Raw genomic sequence first — 20,973 nt, forward strand, 5'->3', positions numbered from 1 at the left:
GTCTATTGCCTTATTGAAAGGAACAGTTAATGTTTAATTGTTCGATAAATCTTACTTGCCTATATTTGTTTATCCGAGTAACCAATTTGAAGATATCAATATGTAATACAGCAACCATTGTTAATTTCCTATCACCTTGCCTGAAATTCTATATTGCTTGTATTGTTTTTGTGCTATTCTTCATAAATGTATGTGTATTTGTTAATATGGTTTCATTCTTTTATCTTTAAAATTAAAAAAAAGAAAGCTACCAGTTAGAGGACAAGATTTGTTATTAAGAAGTTACCAGTCAGAGAACAGACTAAGGAATTCTAAATTTCTAAGCCTCTATACCTGTCCACCACCACCCCCAACATATCCACATGAACAAAAGCTGTTAGAATCAAATTTGTCAATTTTTTGGAATATAATTGGTGTTTTGCACAATCAAGTAAATACTGAATCAATAAAATAAGAAAAGACATGCATGCTTAAACCTGGTCACGTGTTCTGTTACATGCTATTATAACCTCTCCTAGTTGCTCTTCCTTCTCGTCTTTAGTGTGATCCTGAAGACAGCCCTTGCTCCCAGCATGACTGCTGTGCTCCAGAAGTACTACACGTACTATGCTCTCTCTAAAGTGTGGACTTATGCAATGCACTTTCTTTTATTTTTCCTTATTTTAAAATTCTAACCCTGAAAAAGTAGCTGAAGAATAGGGCATTCCTCATAAATACTAAAATACAAGTGACTAAGTCATAACTACCTAGAGAAAAATATTGGAGATATAGGTAACATGGCAGATATTCTGAAAGCCTGGGTTGGGAGGAATTGACTAAGGATTACTTTGGAAAATAAAGGTTTTGAAAATCTTTTGCCTATATAATGGAATCTGAAAAACTAGACACATCAACAGGAAAGCAGTTATGCTCAGAAAAGACTTGAGAGGTTCCTGGACTTCAAACTGAGCTGATTTGCAGACTCACAAGAAACAATAACTGAATACTAAGGCAGACTTTCAAATACCCTGACTAAGTGTGGTAGTGGCAATAACAGAGCCAGTCAAAAGAAAAGAACACTGTTAATTTTTCCAAGCATTTATAAACTTCTCTGCCAAATTACTAGCCACCTGAGGGTAAGGAGAACAGACTTTAGAAATCAAATACAACAATGAATATAGCCTTTAAATATAGTTTACAAAAGTAAGAGAAGCAGCATTCCCAAAGTCATTCCTGGAAAGAAGAATTACCCTCATTCTAAAAGCTGAAAAGAAACCAAACAAGAGAAGCAGAGGCTGATCTCTTTAATGATCACGGATGCAAAAATCCTTAATAAGATACTTGCACACATAATGTAGCAAATCATCAAAAAGATCATGCATCATGCCTAAGTAGGATTCATTGCAGAGTTGCAGGTAAGTTCAACCTATGCAAATAATAAATGTAATGTACCACATAAACAGAATCAGGGACAACAATTACATGATCATTCATGCTGTGCAAAACAAAAGTTGACAAAATCCAATAACCATTCATGTTTAAAACACTGAAGGAAATAGGAATACAAGGTCTTTCTCTCAACCTTATAAAAGCCATCTATTACAAACCCACTTCCAACAGGGAAAGAAGCTGAAAGCTTTCCCTCAGAAATCAAAGCAAGGAAATCTGTTATCAATATTGCTGCATAACATAGTTCTCCAAATATTAGGTACAACTAACTATAAGACAAGTGAAAGAAATGATATGGATAGTAAAGGAAAAGTTCAATTATCATTGTTTGTTAATGACGTGATTCTGTACATAGAAGGCCCCAAAAACCTCAAAAGACTAAGAACTAAAATTCAAATTTAGCATTGTAGCGCGATACAAAGTCAATACTCAAAGTCAGTAGTGTACACATACACCAGAGAGAAATTAGGAAAATAATATCCTTCCCAATAGCATCAAGAAAAAATAAATATTTAGGAATTAACCTAATCAAAAAGTGGAAGACCTCTACAATGAAAACTGTACTACTCTAAAAAGGGAGACTGAAAAGGATATAAAAATGGAAAGATATCTCTTATTACTGAACAGGCAGAGCCAATTTAGTCAAAATGATCCTACTTCCAAATTTAATTAGGATTTAATCCAATCCTAATTAAAATACTAGTAATATTCCTTACAGAAGTGGGGAAAGCAATTGTAAAATTCATGTAGAACCAAAAGAGCCCTAGAATAGCAAAGCTAATGCTGAACAACAAAGGCATGACAGGGGCAAATCCCTAATGAGAAGTTACAAAAAAGTTATACAAAGCTAAAGTGATAAAAACAGCGTGGTGTTTGCAAAACACACACACACACACACACACACACACACACACACACACACAGATCAATAGAACAGAAGTTACGGAAATAACTGCAGGCACATTCAGCTATATTACTTTTACAAAGGGACCAAGTCCTTCACTAGAAGAAAGACAGCCTCTTTAACAAACAGCACTGGGAGAACTGGTTATCCAGTGTCAACAGTTGAATACAGACCCGCATTTCTCACCTTGCACTAAATTAAAATCAAAATAAATCAAAGATATAAGCATTTAAAACAGAAAAAATATGCTGAAAGGCGAAATAAATAAATCTCTTGAAACATAGATATAGCCAAAGCCTTTCTGAACAAAACCATGGTGGCCCAAGAAGTAATACCAAGAATTAACAAATAGGATTATGTCAAATTGAAAAGCTCCTGCACAGCAAAGGCAACCTCCAGCAGAGTGAAAGACAACCTACAGAATGGGAAAGTTTTTGCCAACTGCTCCTCAAGCAAAGAACTAGTATCTAAAATATATAGAGAATTCAAAAAAATTAAACACTCAAAATTTAAAACTCAATTAAACATTGGCATCAGAAATGAAGAGATACTTATCAGATGGAAAATATGAACTACCCATAAGTACTTAAAAAGGTTCAGCATAAATGTCCATTCAAGAAATGCAAATTAAAATACTGATACTCTGTTTTACTCCTGAAAGAATGGATACCCTTAAGCAATCAACCAATAGCAAATACTGGTGAAACTGTGGGGAGAAAGCCATTATTGCTAGGATTATAAACTGATACACCACTATCAAAATGGTTATGGCTATTTCTCAAAATTCTGAAAGTAGAAATTACCTTTGACACAGATGTACCCTTCTAGATATCTTCCCCAAAGAGTTAAGGACCTCATATCACAGTGATCACAGTGACTTATACATACTCATCTTTACAGCAGTGCAATTCATAATATCAAAATCTTGGAAACAGCCTATATAATCCATCAACAAGTAAACTAACTTTTAAAAATGTGGTGTTTTTACGTAATGAAGTGCTTCTCTACCATAAAAAATGATAAACTTGAGACCATAATGTTAAGTGAAGTATCTCAGACACATAAGCTTCTATATTTTATGGTTTCTTTTATATGAAAAACTCAATGTACAATATATAAAATATGAAATAAAAGACAGATAATAGGATCAAAGAGAAGGAAAGGAAAAGGTATTATGATACAGTGCAGAGAACCTATCCAAAAGTGCACCTTGACTCAGTACAATTATTTTACATGTTTGATGTATTTTGGCTCATTAGTCTGGTTTTCAATATGTACATATGATAATTAACCTTATAAGGTCTTATAAGATAAAAAATAAAGACATGACTCTGATGCTGGAAAAATAGAAAGAGGACAGCGAGGGATTGAAATGTGTTATATGCATGTACCAATCCCCAACCGTGAGTGCAATCACTATATGCTGCAAACATGTATTAATAAAAGTAAAAAAAAAAGTGCAAAATAGAAAGACAAGGGCAATGATTGAAATACTGAACTGAGAAAAAATGCCTTTGTCACTATAAGGGAAAAAAGTTGTTAAACAAAGAAACACAATGAACAGTAATAAAAATAACCATAAAGAGGAAGAAACTTATTCAAAGAGTTTCCATGTAACAAAATTCAAAATGTTCAGTTTTCAATGTAAGTTTTGTAGCATACACAGACACAAAAAACAATAGACCATTCTAGAGAAAAAAAAGAAATCAAAAGGAACTTTCCATTAAGTAATACAGAATACAAGTTTATTAGAAAAGAGCAGGACACTGATTACTTAAAATATGTTCATACAGCTAAAGGAAACCAAGAGGATGATGTTTTGAGACATTTATAAAGAATTAATTTTAAACTAAATTGAACAAATTTTAGGGTAAACAGTGCAGTTACTGAAATGGACAAAAAGCTCATGTGGAATTTAATAGTAAATTTATGGAAGCAGAGGAAAGAATCAGAGAAAATTCAAATTTAGTCAAATTTTCTATGGTGCCAAAGAAAAAGAAAAATGAAAAAAGTTAGTAGAGCTGAATAACAGGAATGGGAGGAGGATAGATGAGAGAAGGGGCACAAGAAATACTTGACAAATTAATGGCAGGTAACTTCCCAAATGTAATAGAATATAATGTGTTACACCTACAAAAAGATTAAAAGATTATGAAAAGAACAAAAACAAACACCACAAAATGCAAATTATGATCACATTGTGGACAAAAAGTCACTCTTCAATGCAGTAAATGATATGCAAGAGAATTATTACATATTATTGAGGCTAACTTGAAATTAATTCACATTAGATTGCTGAAAATTTACAATGATTATTACAAATCCTAAAAATGAATATAATAAACAAGTATGTGTGTATGTGTGTGAATGAGAAAGAATTCCTAATAGCACACAATATTTAATAACAAAGGTTTGTGAGATATATAGAAAACAAATAAGAACATAGACAATACTCTTTCATACTTTAAAATATTTTAAATATAAATGGAGTAAATATACCATTAAATGAAGTAATTATCAGAGCTACCTGAATCACAAACACATCACTAGCCATATGCTATTTGAGACTCACTTTAGAGTTGCAGACCTAAGTGCATGTGTAAGAACCCGTTTAGAGACAAAGGAAACATTTTGTGAAAGTAGTAGCCCAAAGCAAAATGGATGACAATAGTGATAATGGAATAAAGAAATTCTGAGTCAAATAGTGTTGAAAGAGGAAAAGAAAGAAACAATATGATGATAACTGAACCAACCAAAAACAATATATAGATAGAGATAGAGATAAATATAGATGATATAGATATAGATGATATGGATATAGATGATATATATTTAAAAGCCTAAATTATATGAAGTACAATTGTTGGAATGAAGGAGAGAATAGTCCTACAATAATTTTTCCAAGAAAAATAATATGTCAGACAACAAAACAAGCCTCAGCAGGTTTACTTTGTGTGTGTGTGTGTGTGTGTGTGTGTGTGTGTGTGTGTGATATATGAGAGAATTCTCTGATTAAAATAGAATAATGCTAGAAAGCAAAAAAAAGTGGAAAAATTTATAAATATATGTAAATTAATCATTATACTCTTGAAAAATTAATGAAGCAAACAAAAATGGTACAAAGGAAATTAGGAACTATATTCAAGTGGATAAAAACCAAAATATATCATACTAAAATTTATGCAATGCAGCAGAAGTAGTACTAAGAGGGAAACATAGTTTTATAACTTTACAGTACAAGAATAATCTGAAACCAAATCAACTTCTCAACTGTAAGATGTAGAAGAAGAGAAAACTAAATCTAATGTGAAAGAATGAAGGAAAATTTTTTAAGAAGTACAGTAGTGACCACTACACTAAAGAAAAGCAGTAGAGATGATTAATAAAAACGAAGTTCAGTTATTTGAAAAATGATCAACAATCTTGGTCAGAAGAACTTTAGAGACCTAACTAAGACAAAGACTCCAATAACAAAAATCAGAAATAACAAAAATCAGAAATAAGAGTGCACACATTATTACCAATTTTAGCACCATAAAAAGCAATTTTATTGCCTGTGTTGTTTCTGTGTTATTTTGTAAATGTATGTGTGCTTGTTAATATGTTTTAATTCTTTTATCTCTAAAATAAAAAACTTTTAAAAAGAAGCAGTTTATGCAAACACATTGGCTAACTTAGAAGAAATGCACAAATCTGTAGACACATACTATGCCAGTTACTCTGCATTGTCAACCTGACAGAATTAAATGGCGCCTTGCCTTGCTTGGGTTATGAGGGCACTACTCTTGTTAATGGGCTTGCCCACCGATGAGGCCATAGATGATGGGACAGATAGGAGATGGGAACTAGCTGGAGCAAGGGGCTCACACAGGCACAAACTTGAGAACTATATCAGGTTCCTTGTCTCTTCTTTTGACTCATCCTCTGCTCTCTGCTTCCCTGATGCTGTGAGGTGCACAGCTTTCCTGCACCATGCCGTTGTGCCATCATGCTCGTGCCCTGGAGCCAGCCCCCTGTGGAAGGAAACCTTTGAATCCATGAGCCAAAATAAATCTCTGCTACTTTCAGCTTCACACCTCGGGTGTTTTGTCCCAGCAGCAGGAGTCTGACCAATACCTACAGACTACCAGAAGTAAATGTCAAAGGAATACAAAGCTGAACATGTTTAAAGAAGCAGAGATATGACTAGTAATTTTTTAAAAAGGAAAATAAAAGCACAAAATTAGTGAGAATCATTGCTGAATTCTACTGAACATTTAAAAAACTGACATCACTTCTCTCAAATTGTAGCAACAACAAAAAAGATGAGAGAACACTTCCAACACTTGCCAACATCAGACAAAAATTTCAGAGGAAAACTGTACAGATCCATGTACCTTATTGACGTGTATGCTAAAATACTCCACATCAGCATACTAAATTAAGCAACATATTGAAAGAATCATATGCATGACCAAGTGAAATATCCCAAGAATTAAGAGTTCTACCACTTAAAACTCAATTTATGAAATATATCACATTAATAGAAGGTTGAAAAAACACATAATTTCAATTGACACTGACAGAATATTTTACAAAATCTAAATATCTCTATTGACATAAACTATTAACAAATAAAGAATAGATTAAACTTCTTTAACCTGATCAAGATATTTATGAAAACCCAAAAGCTACCATCACATTTCATGGTAAAATCTGAGATATTTTTGCTAAGAATAAGAACAAGACATGATGTCTGCAATAAAAATCTCTATGTAGCATTATACTAGAAAGTCTAGCAAAAGCAGTTGAGAAGAAGAAACAAAATGCATCTGAATGTGAAAATAGTAAAGTTATATTTATTTGCAGACACTGGCAATATGGTATTTGTTGTAGGAAAATCCAAAGGAATTAACATAGAATCCAGTAGTGCTAATGAACAAATTAAGAAAAAGTTATAAGATATAATATTATATAAAAATCAGTTGTATTTCTGTAAGTTAAACCACAAAAAATCTGAAGATGAAACTAATCAAATAGATCCATTTATAATAGTAGAAAAAACTAAGAAATTAACCAACTATACACATGACCTCTACAGTGAAAAATGTAAAATATTGTTGAAAAATTAAGGAAGCTATGAATAAATGGAAAGATATTTTTATAAATGCAAAAGTTAGTATTATTAAAAGATAACACTTCCTAAATCATTATCCACTTTCAATACAATGCACAGTCATTTTTGCAAAAAAAGAAAAGCTAATGCAAAAATCGTGTAGAATTAGAAGAAACTTTGTATAGACAGAATGACCTAAATAATGTAAGTGAGAAATTTCAACACTTAAAAATGTACTTCACAACTGTAGTGATTAATGCTGAGTGGCAGTGATATTAAGATAGACATAAGTAAAAAACAGAATGAGTCTGAGAGTTCAAAAGTCAAACATAAAATTATATTTGTGTGATTTCTGACAAAGGTGCTATGACCATTAGGGAGGAAACAACCGATCGCTTCAACAAATAGTGCTAGGACTACTAGATTTCAACAGGCAAACAAACAGAAACGAGTTCTTCTTTGTGCCATACAAACACAAATTGAGGGCCATGTATAACTCAAATTGAACAGGAACCAACTGAAAGAGCTATAATTTAAAAAGTTTTAGGAGAAAGCATAATGGTAAACCTTTATATATTTTAGTTTGGTAAATTCTTAAATATGACATTAAAAGCACAAGTAACAAAAGAAAAATAGATAAACTAAACTACAAATTAAAGAAACTTTGCACACCACAGCACATGCTCAATATAATGAGGATAACTATGAAAAAGAGGAAAACATCTGCAGATCATATATTTAGTAAAATCTTATATCTAGTATGCACGAAGAAATCTAGAACTTAAGAAAGAGAAGAACAATAATCCAAGCTAAAACTAGGGAAAGTTTTGAATAGGTAATTCTCCAGTGAAAATTTACTAATGGCCAGCATACATGTCAAAGAATATCATTTATTATAAGTGAATTGCAAATCAAAACCAGAAAAATACAGCTTTGCATTCATTAGGCACTATAATTTTGTTGCTATAAAATATATTTCGTAAATACATGGAGAAGCTACAACATTTCCACATTGCTGGTGGGAATAAAATGATGCAACCTCTATGGAAAATAATTTGGAGATTCTCAAGAAGTTAAACACAGCACTTCCAGATAATGCAGCAATTCCACTTTTAGGTAAATAATCAAAGGCATTGAAAGTAGGCATTAAAACAAATAGTTGTATAAGAATGTTCATAGCAGCACTTTTCACAATAACCAAAGTCAGAGAGAGAGGGGGGGGGAGAGAGAGAGAGAGAGAGAGAGATTGGCTCTCCTCAGAGATTATATACATAAAGGTAAGGATTACACATTATTTAATTTTACTTTTATTATTTAACCACTACAAATGATTACTTTGCTTTATTTTAAAATTTTACCTCAATTTATATGAAAACAGTCAGCAGTGACCTTTGAAGAATTATTAGAGTTAATTGAGTTGATATGAGATATGTATAGTAAAATTTTGTAGCATTGCCTTTTAGCAAATTTTATTATTGACAGGGGAAGAGACAATAGGACAATATAAGAATATTCTGAAGCACACAAAAATTTGGATGGTCATAATGATAGAAAGAGTTTTAAAATGACATAAATGAAATCTGATAAACATGATGGAACAAGTTTCAAAAGGAGATGGAAGTACATAGGAATGTGGGGAACTTTAAAAATGAGTAATGACAATTTCTGTCCAATTAAAAGGGGGGGGTCATAAGAGTCTATAATATTGTTGAGCACTGAGTTACCAAAAAATTCTAGAGGTGCCAGGTAGTGTGATGCTTTAAGCAAAAGAATGAAAAGCAGGATTTTCTGACATGATGTGCAAGAGCAGGAGGAAAATAAAAACATAGAGCAGGGGTGTCCTACAAGGAAGCCTTATCAAGATAGATAAAGGGAAAAAGAAAAGAAATAGAAGAGTCGATTTTAGTGATTTTTTTTAAAATTCAAACAATTGATTTTAAGTTGATTAGAGAATTTAGTCCCATACAGAGCGATAGACCGGGGAAATAAAGACAAGTGCTCGATATAGCTATAATATTGAGAGAGCAAAGCAGATTTAGCACAGAGAGTAACCGTAGGTAGGATCACTGTAGTCATAATAAGGGTTTCAGAGTTTATGGTGGCCCTTGCTGTGACTATATCTGACCATGTGGTTCAAGAGCCTTTGGAAATGGCTTGTGGGAAGTGTTTGGAAAGGTTCAGAGATGTCGCCTGAAAGAGAAGCGCTAGAACAGCTTCGACTGTTCTGTCTGGGAGATTATGGTCAGAGCTCAGAAGCCCAGAAGGCTGACAGAAACCGTGCCGGTAAAGACCAGGTTCAGGAGGTTTCTGCTGGGAAGAAGGACTGCATTGGTCGTTGGACTCCAGACAATGTGTGTTATGGCTTGGCAGGAAGTTTGTCTAAATTTTGTTCATGTCCAGAGACTTTGCCTAAGACTGAGATTAAGGGCAGCAGTGGACTGATTAATCTGGCAAAAGAAATTTCAAGGCAGTCGAATGTTGGAGCAGTGGCATGGCTATTGTTGGGGGCTTTTAGCCAGATTTATATTGAAAATCAAGAGCAAAGAGCCCAGCAGGATGATTTAAAGTGTTGTGAGTTTGGCCAGAAAGGAAGCTCCAGTAATGCTGTGGACTGCAAAGATAAGGCTAAGGAGATCTCTATTGCTGAGAAGGAGCAGGAGAATAGAAAAGATGGCCTGAGGGCATCACAGGAAGCAGCAAGTCTCCACCCTTTGCAGCCTCAAAACTGCAAAGGTGACAGACCTTGCCTTGAGAAGAAAGCTGCCGAGCACCATGTTCCAGAGTGGCGGCGGCGGCCGCACCAGGCTCCAGAATGGCGGCAGCGGCTGCAGGCGGTTCCAGAATGGCGGCAGCATAGAGGATTTGTTCCTCAGAAGTGGATTCAGAGTGCCCAGCGATCCAGGCACTCGACCCCTGTGGCCAAGAGAGAGGAAAACTTGGCTACTGCTCCAGGTGGCAGCAGACCTTGGCATCATCCACATGGCCCTGGCTTTAGGTGCATGGAGAATGCAAGAGTTGTGAGGTTAAAGAGGCTTCCACCCAGATTTCAGAAGGCCTGGGAGGCCAGGCAGTGTGCCCCTGAGAGGGCAGTGTGTGAGGCTGTGAGTGTGAAGCAAAAGGTGCCCTGGAGACCTCAGAAGTTTAGAAAAGCCAGGACCGTGGATCGTCTGAGCAAAGCTGCAAGGAGGGAGCAAAGTGGGCCTAAGAGAGAAGCTGCGGAAGCTGTAACCACTGGAAGTGCCATAGGGGTGGACTTGTACAAACCCTTCGGAGCTCACAATGTGCAAGTTGCTTCAGATGCTGCATGTGGAACTGCAGGACATAATGTTAGCCCTGCTGGATTTTGGACTTGCTTTGGTCCCCTTGCTCTGTATCCCCGTTTGTACCTTTTGGAATGGTACTGCTTATTTTGTGCCATTAAATGTTGGGCGTGTTTAACTTTTCATTTGTACAGGGGCTCACAGCTAAGAGTTTGCCTTCATCTCGGAGATTTGGGACTTGGACTCTTCAGCAATGCTGCAACTGTTAGGACTTTGGCAACTCTTGCAGATGGACTAAATGCCTTTTGTATAAGGGGATGCACATGAGTCTTTGGGGGGCAAAATGTTATGGTTCTAATGTGATAGCATGTCTTTGTACCTGGAAACTGGTTTAAAGAAACGTATCTGGTTGCCAAGTTGACAAGGGGTGGAGTGTCATGGTTGAAACATTGTGTCAACTTGGGGAGTCTAGAGGTTTGGCTAAGTAACTCAGCAGGAAGCCAGAACACTTATTTTGTATATATCCTGAGCCTGTTGCAGAGGAGGGCATGGAGATTATGTGAGAGCTACACGCCCCTTAGGTGGGGGTAGCCTGTTTACAAAGTAAGGCAGGGAAAAAGAAGCTGCTTGCCGCCATTCCTCCAGTTTGCTCTGGCTGCTTTGCTGTTCGACTGCCATTCCCCCCTTTGCTCTTGTTGGTTTGCTACCTTCTGCCTCGGAGCCAGCCAAGCATGGACTGAAACCTCCACAAACTGTAAGCTAAATAAACCTTTCCTTCCTTCATTTTGGGTGTTGGGTATTTTGTCTCAGCAACGAGAGAAGAGTAACCAAGACAAATATTGAGAGAGCAAAGCAGATTTAGCACAGAGAGTAACCGTAGGTAGGATCACTGTAGTCATAATAAGGGTTTCAGAGTTTATATCGTTTTGGGATATTTTGAACCAAGAATTCAACTCATGATCTCATACTTGCCAGGCAGGTGCTGTGATACTGAGCTATATCCCCCAGAATTTTAATCTTGAATTTAGAAAATTCTCAAGTGATATTGCAGATTTAAGTTACGTTTTCTCAATGAATAATGGGTATATTAAAATCAACTTTCCCATTGCTGAGACATAATACGTGACACCCACAATTTAAAGGCAGAGGAAAAATAAATAAATAAATAAAATAAAGGCAGAGGAGCTTACTTGACCTCATGATTTTCGGGCATTCAGTCCATGGTCAGCTGGATCCAAGACAGAAACATCATAGGAAAAGGGCACAGAGGAGCAAAGACACTCAGTTACAGTGACCAATAAACAGACCAAAGGAACAATTCCAGTGAGGAAAGGGCCAGAGACTCTACATAGTACCTAAGAGCATACCTCCATTGCCTAACCCAAACACCCAAAACTCTGTGCTATTAATTCCCTGGGTGATTCTTAATGCAGCCAAATTGATATATCATGATTAATGAACATTTTAACAAATACGTACTAATTTACTAATTAAAACCTATGACTGTGGGAGGATGGAAGTTGCTAACAAATGTTTGTATAAGCAGCAAAAAGCCTAACAAAACTGTGGTCTGTGGTAGGAGGGTTCAGTACAATATAAGCCTTAGAGGAGAATTTGGGGATGAGAAAGAACTATGCACAGTCCGGTAAGATGAGACTTTCTCACAGAATGAGCATAGAGAGATGTGAGTAGACAGTACGCAGCAATGGAGCCCAATGAAAGCGTCAGTGTTACCCAAGTTTCTATCACTGACTAAGTACCTAAGACAACCAGCCTATAAGGAGGGAAGATTTATTTTGCCTCACAGCTGCAGTTCATGTGCACTAGGTCCCATTACCTTTAGGTCAGTGGTGGGTTCAACGCAGAGGAAACTGCTTATATCATGGCAGCCAGGCACCAAAAAGAGACAAGAAGAGACCTGGTACTAGTATTACTTTCAGGGTCAAGCTCCCAGTGATGTGACTTGCTGCTACTAGGTCCCACCTCTTAAAGAGTCTGCCACCTCCAGTAGCCTCAAGGGCTGGTGGTCAAGCCTTTAGCAAATGCTCTTTTGCAAAATGCATCCAGTCCATCTCTACGGAAGTTCAGGAAACGAGAGACACCTTTAATTAACTTCTTGACTAGAGAAATTCTGCCCATTCCCTTATAGACCAAGCTGTGTCCATAGTGTAGTAAATAACTTCCAACTCTCAGCCTTCCAGTGCAGCTGGCTTGCTTACAGCCACTTCCACCAATTCAGTTTCATGCTTGTTAGAAATCAGTTGTACTTGTTTCAGAAATTACTTATAATATTTATTATTATAAATACTGAATTAAATCGGATAAATCAAAATAGTCACTTTTTTAGAATGCACCTAAATACATTCAGCAATTACTAGAACCTGGCTGTTTAATTATATGTGGGTGAAGCAACTAGAAATAATTAGAATAACATTTAATATTGAATATCCACGTTGCTTTATAAATGTATTGAAGCTCTTGCTCTAATTTGACAAATTTGAGACTGGAAGTCATAGACGATTTAAGGCTTGGTTTATGAAGACTTCCAATTAGAATTCAAATCAAATGACTTATTTGTAAAGAAAAAGTGACAGCTCCATATTAAATGGTAAGCACTTGAGTAGATGCTTTTAGTTTAAATAAAATGTCTAAATTTTGTATATATTAACAATCATAATTTCCCCTACTTTAACTGTTTTTTTAATAACCAAGCATCTTTAGCCATTGTGTTAAATAATGCTTCTATTCTTCTGGTAACTATGGAGTATATGGAAGGGAAGTGAGGTAGTTCTGCCAGTTTTGCTGTATGGTAGCATCAGTGAAATGCTGAACAACTGAGCTCAGTGCTCTGTGCAGAACTGTGATTGATAAATATTTGCTGAACTGAAACATAGTTTAAAATTTATTCCACAGGCAATGGTAAGACATTAATGGGTTTTAGCATGTGTGATTGTATTTAGATGGATTATTCTATCTTTTATGGTGGATAATATGTTTAAGAAATGACAAGGTGGGTGGCAGAAAATGAAGGATACTGTTATAAATACCCATGTGAGATCCAATTAGGAGCTAACACCAATTAAATTTAGTAGGAGCTTAATTCATATATCATACACTTAACTAATAGTTGTTGAACAGTTTCAATTTGCTGTATCTTGGAGTAGGCATTGAGAGTTTATTGTGGAATCAGACATCATTAATCATATATATATAGTATATATATATATAGTAGTTATATATATATATAGTTATATATATATAGTTATATATATATATAGTTATATATATAGTTATATATATATAGTTATATATATATATAGTTATATATATAGTTATATATATATAGTTATATATATATAGTTATATATATATATATAGTAGTTATATATATATTTCACCCTAGTCCAGAATACAGCATCGCCAGCCAGAAGTAGCAGCAAGGGTTAAGCATAAATATTTAAGCACAGGTCAGATAACAAAAGTTAAACTGAGCTTCACTCAATAGTGAGTGCTCTAACCTGATGCATTACTGAAGAACAGAAAATAAGTATTTGATGTGATACATTTCAGTTTATAAATTTGATTCTCTGAAATAAGTAATAGATTGAAATGTAGAGAGGTTATGGACAAAGTTTTAGCAGCTATGCCCATAACTAGGGCAACTAGAGTATGTGGCTAGAGTTCAAATATTATTAATGGAGTGAAAGAAACAAAATAGCAATGACTAACATTTATTTAATACTTCTGTATACTAAGCAACATAGCAAGCACTGTTAGAATTAATGAATCCTAAACATATTCTATGATGTTGTCATTGCTGTTAATCTTCACTTTATTAGTGATGACAAGGAAACAAAAAGAAATTAATTAACAGCTCCCAGGCCAGGAATAGTAGTTAACTAATAGTACTGCAGATATGTATAATCTAGTCCTGTGAAGAATTGAGTAGTTACCAAATTTTTAGAAGAGCTGAAGAAGGCCATCAAGAATGGCCACACAAGTGATGATCAGAATAGTAAAGAAATGACCAGGAGTCATTCTTGAGCCACCAGTGAAGCTACAGTGAAATTCACAACTTAAGTTGCCCTCTAGAAACCTGCCATTGCTCTCCTCCCTGCACACACAGGAAACTGATGAACTGTATCTCAAGAATCAGAAACCCAGAGACAGAATCCTGCTGTCTGACGCAGCTGTGAGGCTTCTTACTGTGGAAAAAGGCTAGGAAGTGGGTGCAGGCACTCCACTTGGATGTATCTCAGATATCCTTGGCTTTGCTAGTTTTCTAAAAAAATGATTCAAAGGGGAGGGAAAGGTGTGTTTGTTTTTAGTTTCCAAATTTCACTGCACATTAGTTGGAGGATCTTGATCAAGATATTTAAGTGAAAGGCGATCTGGTAAGTAGAGTTTTAAATTTTCTAGCACTGCCAGTAAAAAAGCAGAGAAAACAGATTAGGAAGATTCACCAGACAGCAATGAGAAGGAAATCACATAAGAGCGAGGAGGTTATTCCCAAGGAAGAGGGATCCCAAATAAGAGTTAATTGTGGTTTCAAACCACGCAGACACAGAGGGAAATGCATTCATTGGGAATATAATTAAGAGGGAAAATTAATGTATATCAGTGCATTTAGGTGAATTATATGAAAGAAACAGACTGGTCAATAATAACTAACATTTTTATACTAACTGAGTGGATAATTGGAGCCATCCTTTGCTGAACAAGGAAAACGGAAAAACAGCAGATTTAAAGGAGTAAGAATAGAAAACTTAGGAATTAACTTTTCAACATAGAGCAAGTTACCTCTTGCACACGTAAGTGCAGATGTCATAAAAAGATCTGAAGTTCCATTTGAGTTCAGCTGCAAAAATAAATTTGAAGACTTCTCTTTCTTTTTGGTATTTAACTGTATGAAATAAAAATATCTTAAAAACTTTAGTCTCCAAATTTTTAAATGGTACCAGTTCCCTTTGTTCTAGCCCCAGCAAGTTATTTTTACAACAATAGTATACTATATGATACTCTTTGGTATGAAGAAACTTATAGAAGCATTACATTACTGCATAGGAATGAGTATGAAATGGAAGGATCTGCATGCTAGAATGATCCAAATCTCTAGGTGAGCACACAACACAGTCAAAGTTATTGTCCATAACAATATACAAATTGTGGGGATTACACACAATTTAAATCTAGTAAAGATAAAAAAGAGTTAACAAGTCTCTTGCGGCAGGAAAAGTACAGAAAGATGGTAGACTGCATGCTGCAAAAAGTTTCACAAAACAATAATATAGAGTAGTTAAAAGGCAAAAAGATAATAGCTTCTAACACTGAATGGAGAAAGAAAGTCAGACAAAACCAGTAATTTTATGTGTGAGGTTGTTCTGCAATATTTACCAAAAAAAGAGAATCATTTCTTATATTGTGTGATATTAAAACATTCTTCAAGATCCTAATATCTTATTTTTTGCTAAAATCATAAAGATTAAAAAGAATTTACCATGGATAAAATGATATAAATTTCACAAGGCGTCCTGTTGCATTTTATGCTCAGTTGCTTTGATTCTGTTGCTGTTCTCTCCTCGCGGTATTATTTATTCAATCTGTTTAGTTTGCTTTACAGGCTGTGGCAGCATCCGCAGGGTGGACCTATTGAACCAAGCAGTAATAGATGTAATACATCAATACATTTGAGCTGAACAGCTTTAATTAGGCCTTCCCGGTCATTTCATCAATTCTGTTGAGTACCATTGGGATTTGGATAACACGGAGCCTCCCGTGGAGCATGAGAATTACAGCGCTCCAGCAAGGCTCCACCAGTCACAGCACAAGGTTAGGCAATCAAGGATAATTCATGCAGGGAAGTGCCGGGCCCCCAACCCATAAACTTACCCTTATAGTAATATCTTTGAAATCCTAAAACCTTTAAACTCAAGTGTCAATTTGGAATGCAAGGTGCCTTAAAACCCTTCAAACAAACACATAAAGCTCTTTTCCTGCTCAATAGGAGAATAGCAGTTTACTTTGTTGCTGTTGACATACATATGTAATCAAGTTACTATTTCTGTAGAGATTACATTGATGGACAAGGTATAAGACGATGCAAAACTCTGCTTGGTGTAAAATTTCATGCACATCATTTCAAATTTTTATAATATTTTTGGTTTATATCTGGCACTGAGTTTATGACATGTAGCCTAGAATAAGTATGCTGAAAGTCACCTGCTGCAGAAAACCTAAACAAATGAGGATTTTATTAGGGTAAAACCACTATGTGTGTAAAAAAAAAGTAAACTACTGTATTTTTCAGGGAATCTTTGGCATGTCTCCTGACTAATTTCCACATTCAAAATGACACAGTGGTCAGCATGGCTGGTTTAAATCCAGATAGCAAGGATTTTACATTTGTGTAGGAAGGCATCCAAATGACCCTCTGATTTCCTTCAAATTCAGTGGACATAATGTGAAGATAAAATCTCACCAAGAAAACCAAGGAAAGTGTGGAAGAGAAACCAGCATACATGAAGATATAGCTAGCACCGGAGAGCCATGAGTGGGGCCTAAAACCTCTTATGAGGGAAGCACTTAGATTCTGAAAAGAGAAAGAATAGATGGGGACAACAGGGTTAGACTGAAGGACTGCCTTCTGCAAATAACCAGATCTGACAGATTCATTGGGATCAAACTATTTTTTCCAAACTATAGGTACCAGGTCTAACAAGAACCTGTCTCCTCTTTCTTTTTCCTTCATAAAAGTTTTCACCCACTATAAAAACTCTGAAAGCCTAGCCATGTTGGGCCCACATCTGCTGAACTGGAGGGCAGAGCCTGCTCATTTTCTAGGACCCTTAGTCAAGTAGCAACCAGACCAGTTTATTATGACTATGGAAATTTTAAGTTATCTCTTCTTCCTGAAGTGACAATGGGAAGGTAATATTGCTTTAAAAAATATAACCTTGTTAAAACTGTTCAGTAAAAAAGGGAAAGTGTATGCATAAAATTAGAATAGAATACTGGCAAAAGTATAAGTGGTTTTGTTACTTTGAAAAATTAACTACATAGCTATAAGCTCAAGAGGTTATGCCATTTACATTTTAAAATAATACTAGATATCATGTAGGTTAATTTGAAATCTTCTTTCTTTCAGTTGAAGACAAGACAAGCAAATTATTCTTAATTGTGCCTTGTTTAACTTAGCCATTTAGAGATTGTTTTCTACTCTAGATGCTTTGTCGTTATCACATCTTTTTATATGCAATTCTTAGTATTTGGCTTCTTTAACCCATGAATGTTTTCAACTGGGCATTATTGTTTTGGGGAATGTTGAGAGAGATGCTATAAAGAGAGATGCTGATGGGGCTTTGTGAATATTTGAATATCTGTAACAGTCAAATCCAGAATACTGATGTCAGTCATGGTTTGATCAATCTTGCATTCTTGCTTCTGGTCATCTGAACAACTTCGCTGAAGATAACAGTATGTAAAATAACAACCACTGTTGATTCCTACCATTTTGTTTTGTAACCATGTATCATTTTTATTGTCATCATGTTGTTTGTTTTTTTCTATGTTGTTATTATTTTGTTAGTTTTTTTTTTTGTTCTTCTCTTTAAAATAAAAAAATGAAAAAAACCTGCATACAACTATGAATGTGATGTGGAATTTGAGGAGTTGCAAAAAGACCATATTGTGAATGTTGAACCCATATCTAAATCTTGTTGCAGAGAATAATTAGCCACAATAATGAAAATACATACAACCATGTACCACTTAATGATGGAGATAAATTCTGAGAAATGCAACCTTACTCAATCTCCTCATCATACAAATATGCTAGTGTATGTACCCACACCTAGATCTTGTAGGGTAATCTCTGAAATGGCCTCTCAATGCTATTAAAGGACATGGTTAACACATATACATGAAGCTGAAGCTAGCATGATATGGCATACAACTTTACTATAAACTTATACAATGTCAGTATACAAAAGAATTTTTCATCTCCAATCATACAGGAAAATTTTGTATATGTGGTCCATTGTTTATTTTAACATTATTATGGGGTACATGACTCTACAAATTACATGGCATATAATATAAACATAATATAATGATATACAGGTCAATTATTACATATTTAATATAACTGGACATTTAAGAAAATATATGGATTTCTTATATTTTTAATCAGAAGATCTAGTTTTTATTTAATAAATGCATAATTATCTATTAAGAGGTTCCTCAATTAATCTGCTAATTCACATCACTGTCAAATTGTAGTACAGTTCCATTTCTTTGGACTTTTATAACATTATATATCAATAATGTGTCTGCAAAATGAGCTGTATGAATTTTCTATCACTATGTACTGTTTCATTTACTGTATTTTTTTTCTCTTACCAACTATTTTTCTCAATTTAGTTTAATAAACCTCCTCTATGCATTTCGAGACTAAAATCACATTTAAGGTCCTTTTCATTTTAAAGGTATAAATGTTGTCTTAGTCCCAATTACCTAAAAGCAAATTCTGAGAGAAGGGAGTTACCTAACGCAAGTGATTTATAATAAAGAAATTTCTAATGAAACTGCTAGGGGCATAAAAGAAGCAAAGCAGGAAAAGGGGAAAGCTGAGTGAGAACTGGCTTTAACTGATATCAATTTATTCCCATAAAGAGCTCTGGAATGTAAAGGATGCTATAAATTTGGTCCTGTTTTGAGGCGAGTGAGTAGATCCTTTGTACTGCATGATTGGTAATTGGCTCCTTACTCTCTGAACTGGGGGAGTGGCACAAACCCAAGAACCTCTTGGCCAATTGACACCACTTCACAAACAAACATAAATCTGCAGAAAAGTCTGCAGGTATGGATTATCAGCAGAGAGGGAACAAGAAGTCATCAACATCTTGGGCAGAATGGGGCACCTTTCCTGCAAGTGCACTCCTTTAAATCATGCACAGGACTTTGGAAGACATTTGTGAGAGCAGACTTAAGTTCACACACAAAGTAAGCAGAAATCACACAGCTCACATATATCTCCTACCCCTGCATGGGAATAGTCTCCACTGCTATCAATGTCCTGCACCTCAGTGGCACATTTGTTACAACTAACGAAGCTACATTACTACATCATTATGATCCAAAGTGTGTAGTTTACCTTCATTAAATATGGGTTTCTCACATACCAACTATTTTTTTCTGTTCAATTTAGTAAACCTCCTGCTCTTTGTGTTTGGAGCTTTAACTTACATTTAAGGTCCTTTTCATTTTAAGAGTAAAGATGTTCTCTTAGTTTTAGTTATCTAAAAGCAAATTCTGAGAGGAAGGAGTTTCCTCATGCAAATGACCGATGACACATCCTGTGGGTTTCTCCCAGTATTAATGACAAGCACCCATCTTTATAGTATCTTTCTGTTCTAAAAATCCTCCCTGTTCTTCTTATACCTGTCCCCTGGCCCAACTACTGGAAACCACTGATCTTTCCACTCGCTATATAGTTTTGCCTTTTCCAGAATACCATACAGTCAGAATCAGTTTGTAGGCTTTTAAGATTGATATCTTCCACTTATTAAAATGCATACAGATATTCCTTGTTTAATGACCTAGCTGTTTAAAAGCTATTTGGATGTATAACTGTGACATGCTGTTCAAACTTATGACCCATTTTTCTTTTGTATGGTTCTGTACATTTTGTTTATAAAGCCTCAATATCTTTTCTTGAACAGTATACCTTATTTATATAGTATTGTAATTTTTGCAAATTGTACTGTACAATACAGTACTACAGTTTTATGTTCTGTTATGCATTATACTACAGCACATAACAGTTATACAAATAAAAGCAAAGTCATCAACTTGGAATTTCCTTTCACCCTTTTCTTTATTCTGAACATTGTAAGGCACATAGTATATATAACTTCTCATTTAGTGACCAATTCAAATAATTACCTAAGTTACAGGAACATAACAGTCATTAAATGCAGAATGTTTGTGTATAATTTCTCCATGTCTTTTCAAGGCTTGATAGATCATTTTTTTAGGAATGTATAACATCCCATTATATGGGATATATGACATGGACCACAGAATAGTAGTTTTATAGAAAATCAGACTGGGCATGGTGGTGCACACCTATAACCCCAGCACTCTGGAGGCTGAGGCAGGAGGACTGTTGCAAGTTCAAGACCAGCCTGGGCTGCAAAGTGAGCTCAAGGCCAGCCTGAACTGCATAGTGTGATTCTGTCTCAAAAAGACAGAAAATCAAAAACAAACAACAAAAAAAGAAAATTATT

The sequence above is a fragment of the Chinchilla lanigera genome, unplaced genomic scaffold (assembly GCF_000276665.1).
Source record: "Chinchilla lanigera isolate Chin_1 unplaced genomic scaffold, ChiLan1.0 scaffold00003, whole genome shotgun sequence".
Lineage (NCBI taxonomy): Eukaryota > Metazoa > Chordata > Mammalia > Rodentia > Chinchillidae > Chinchilla > Chinchilla lanigera.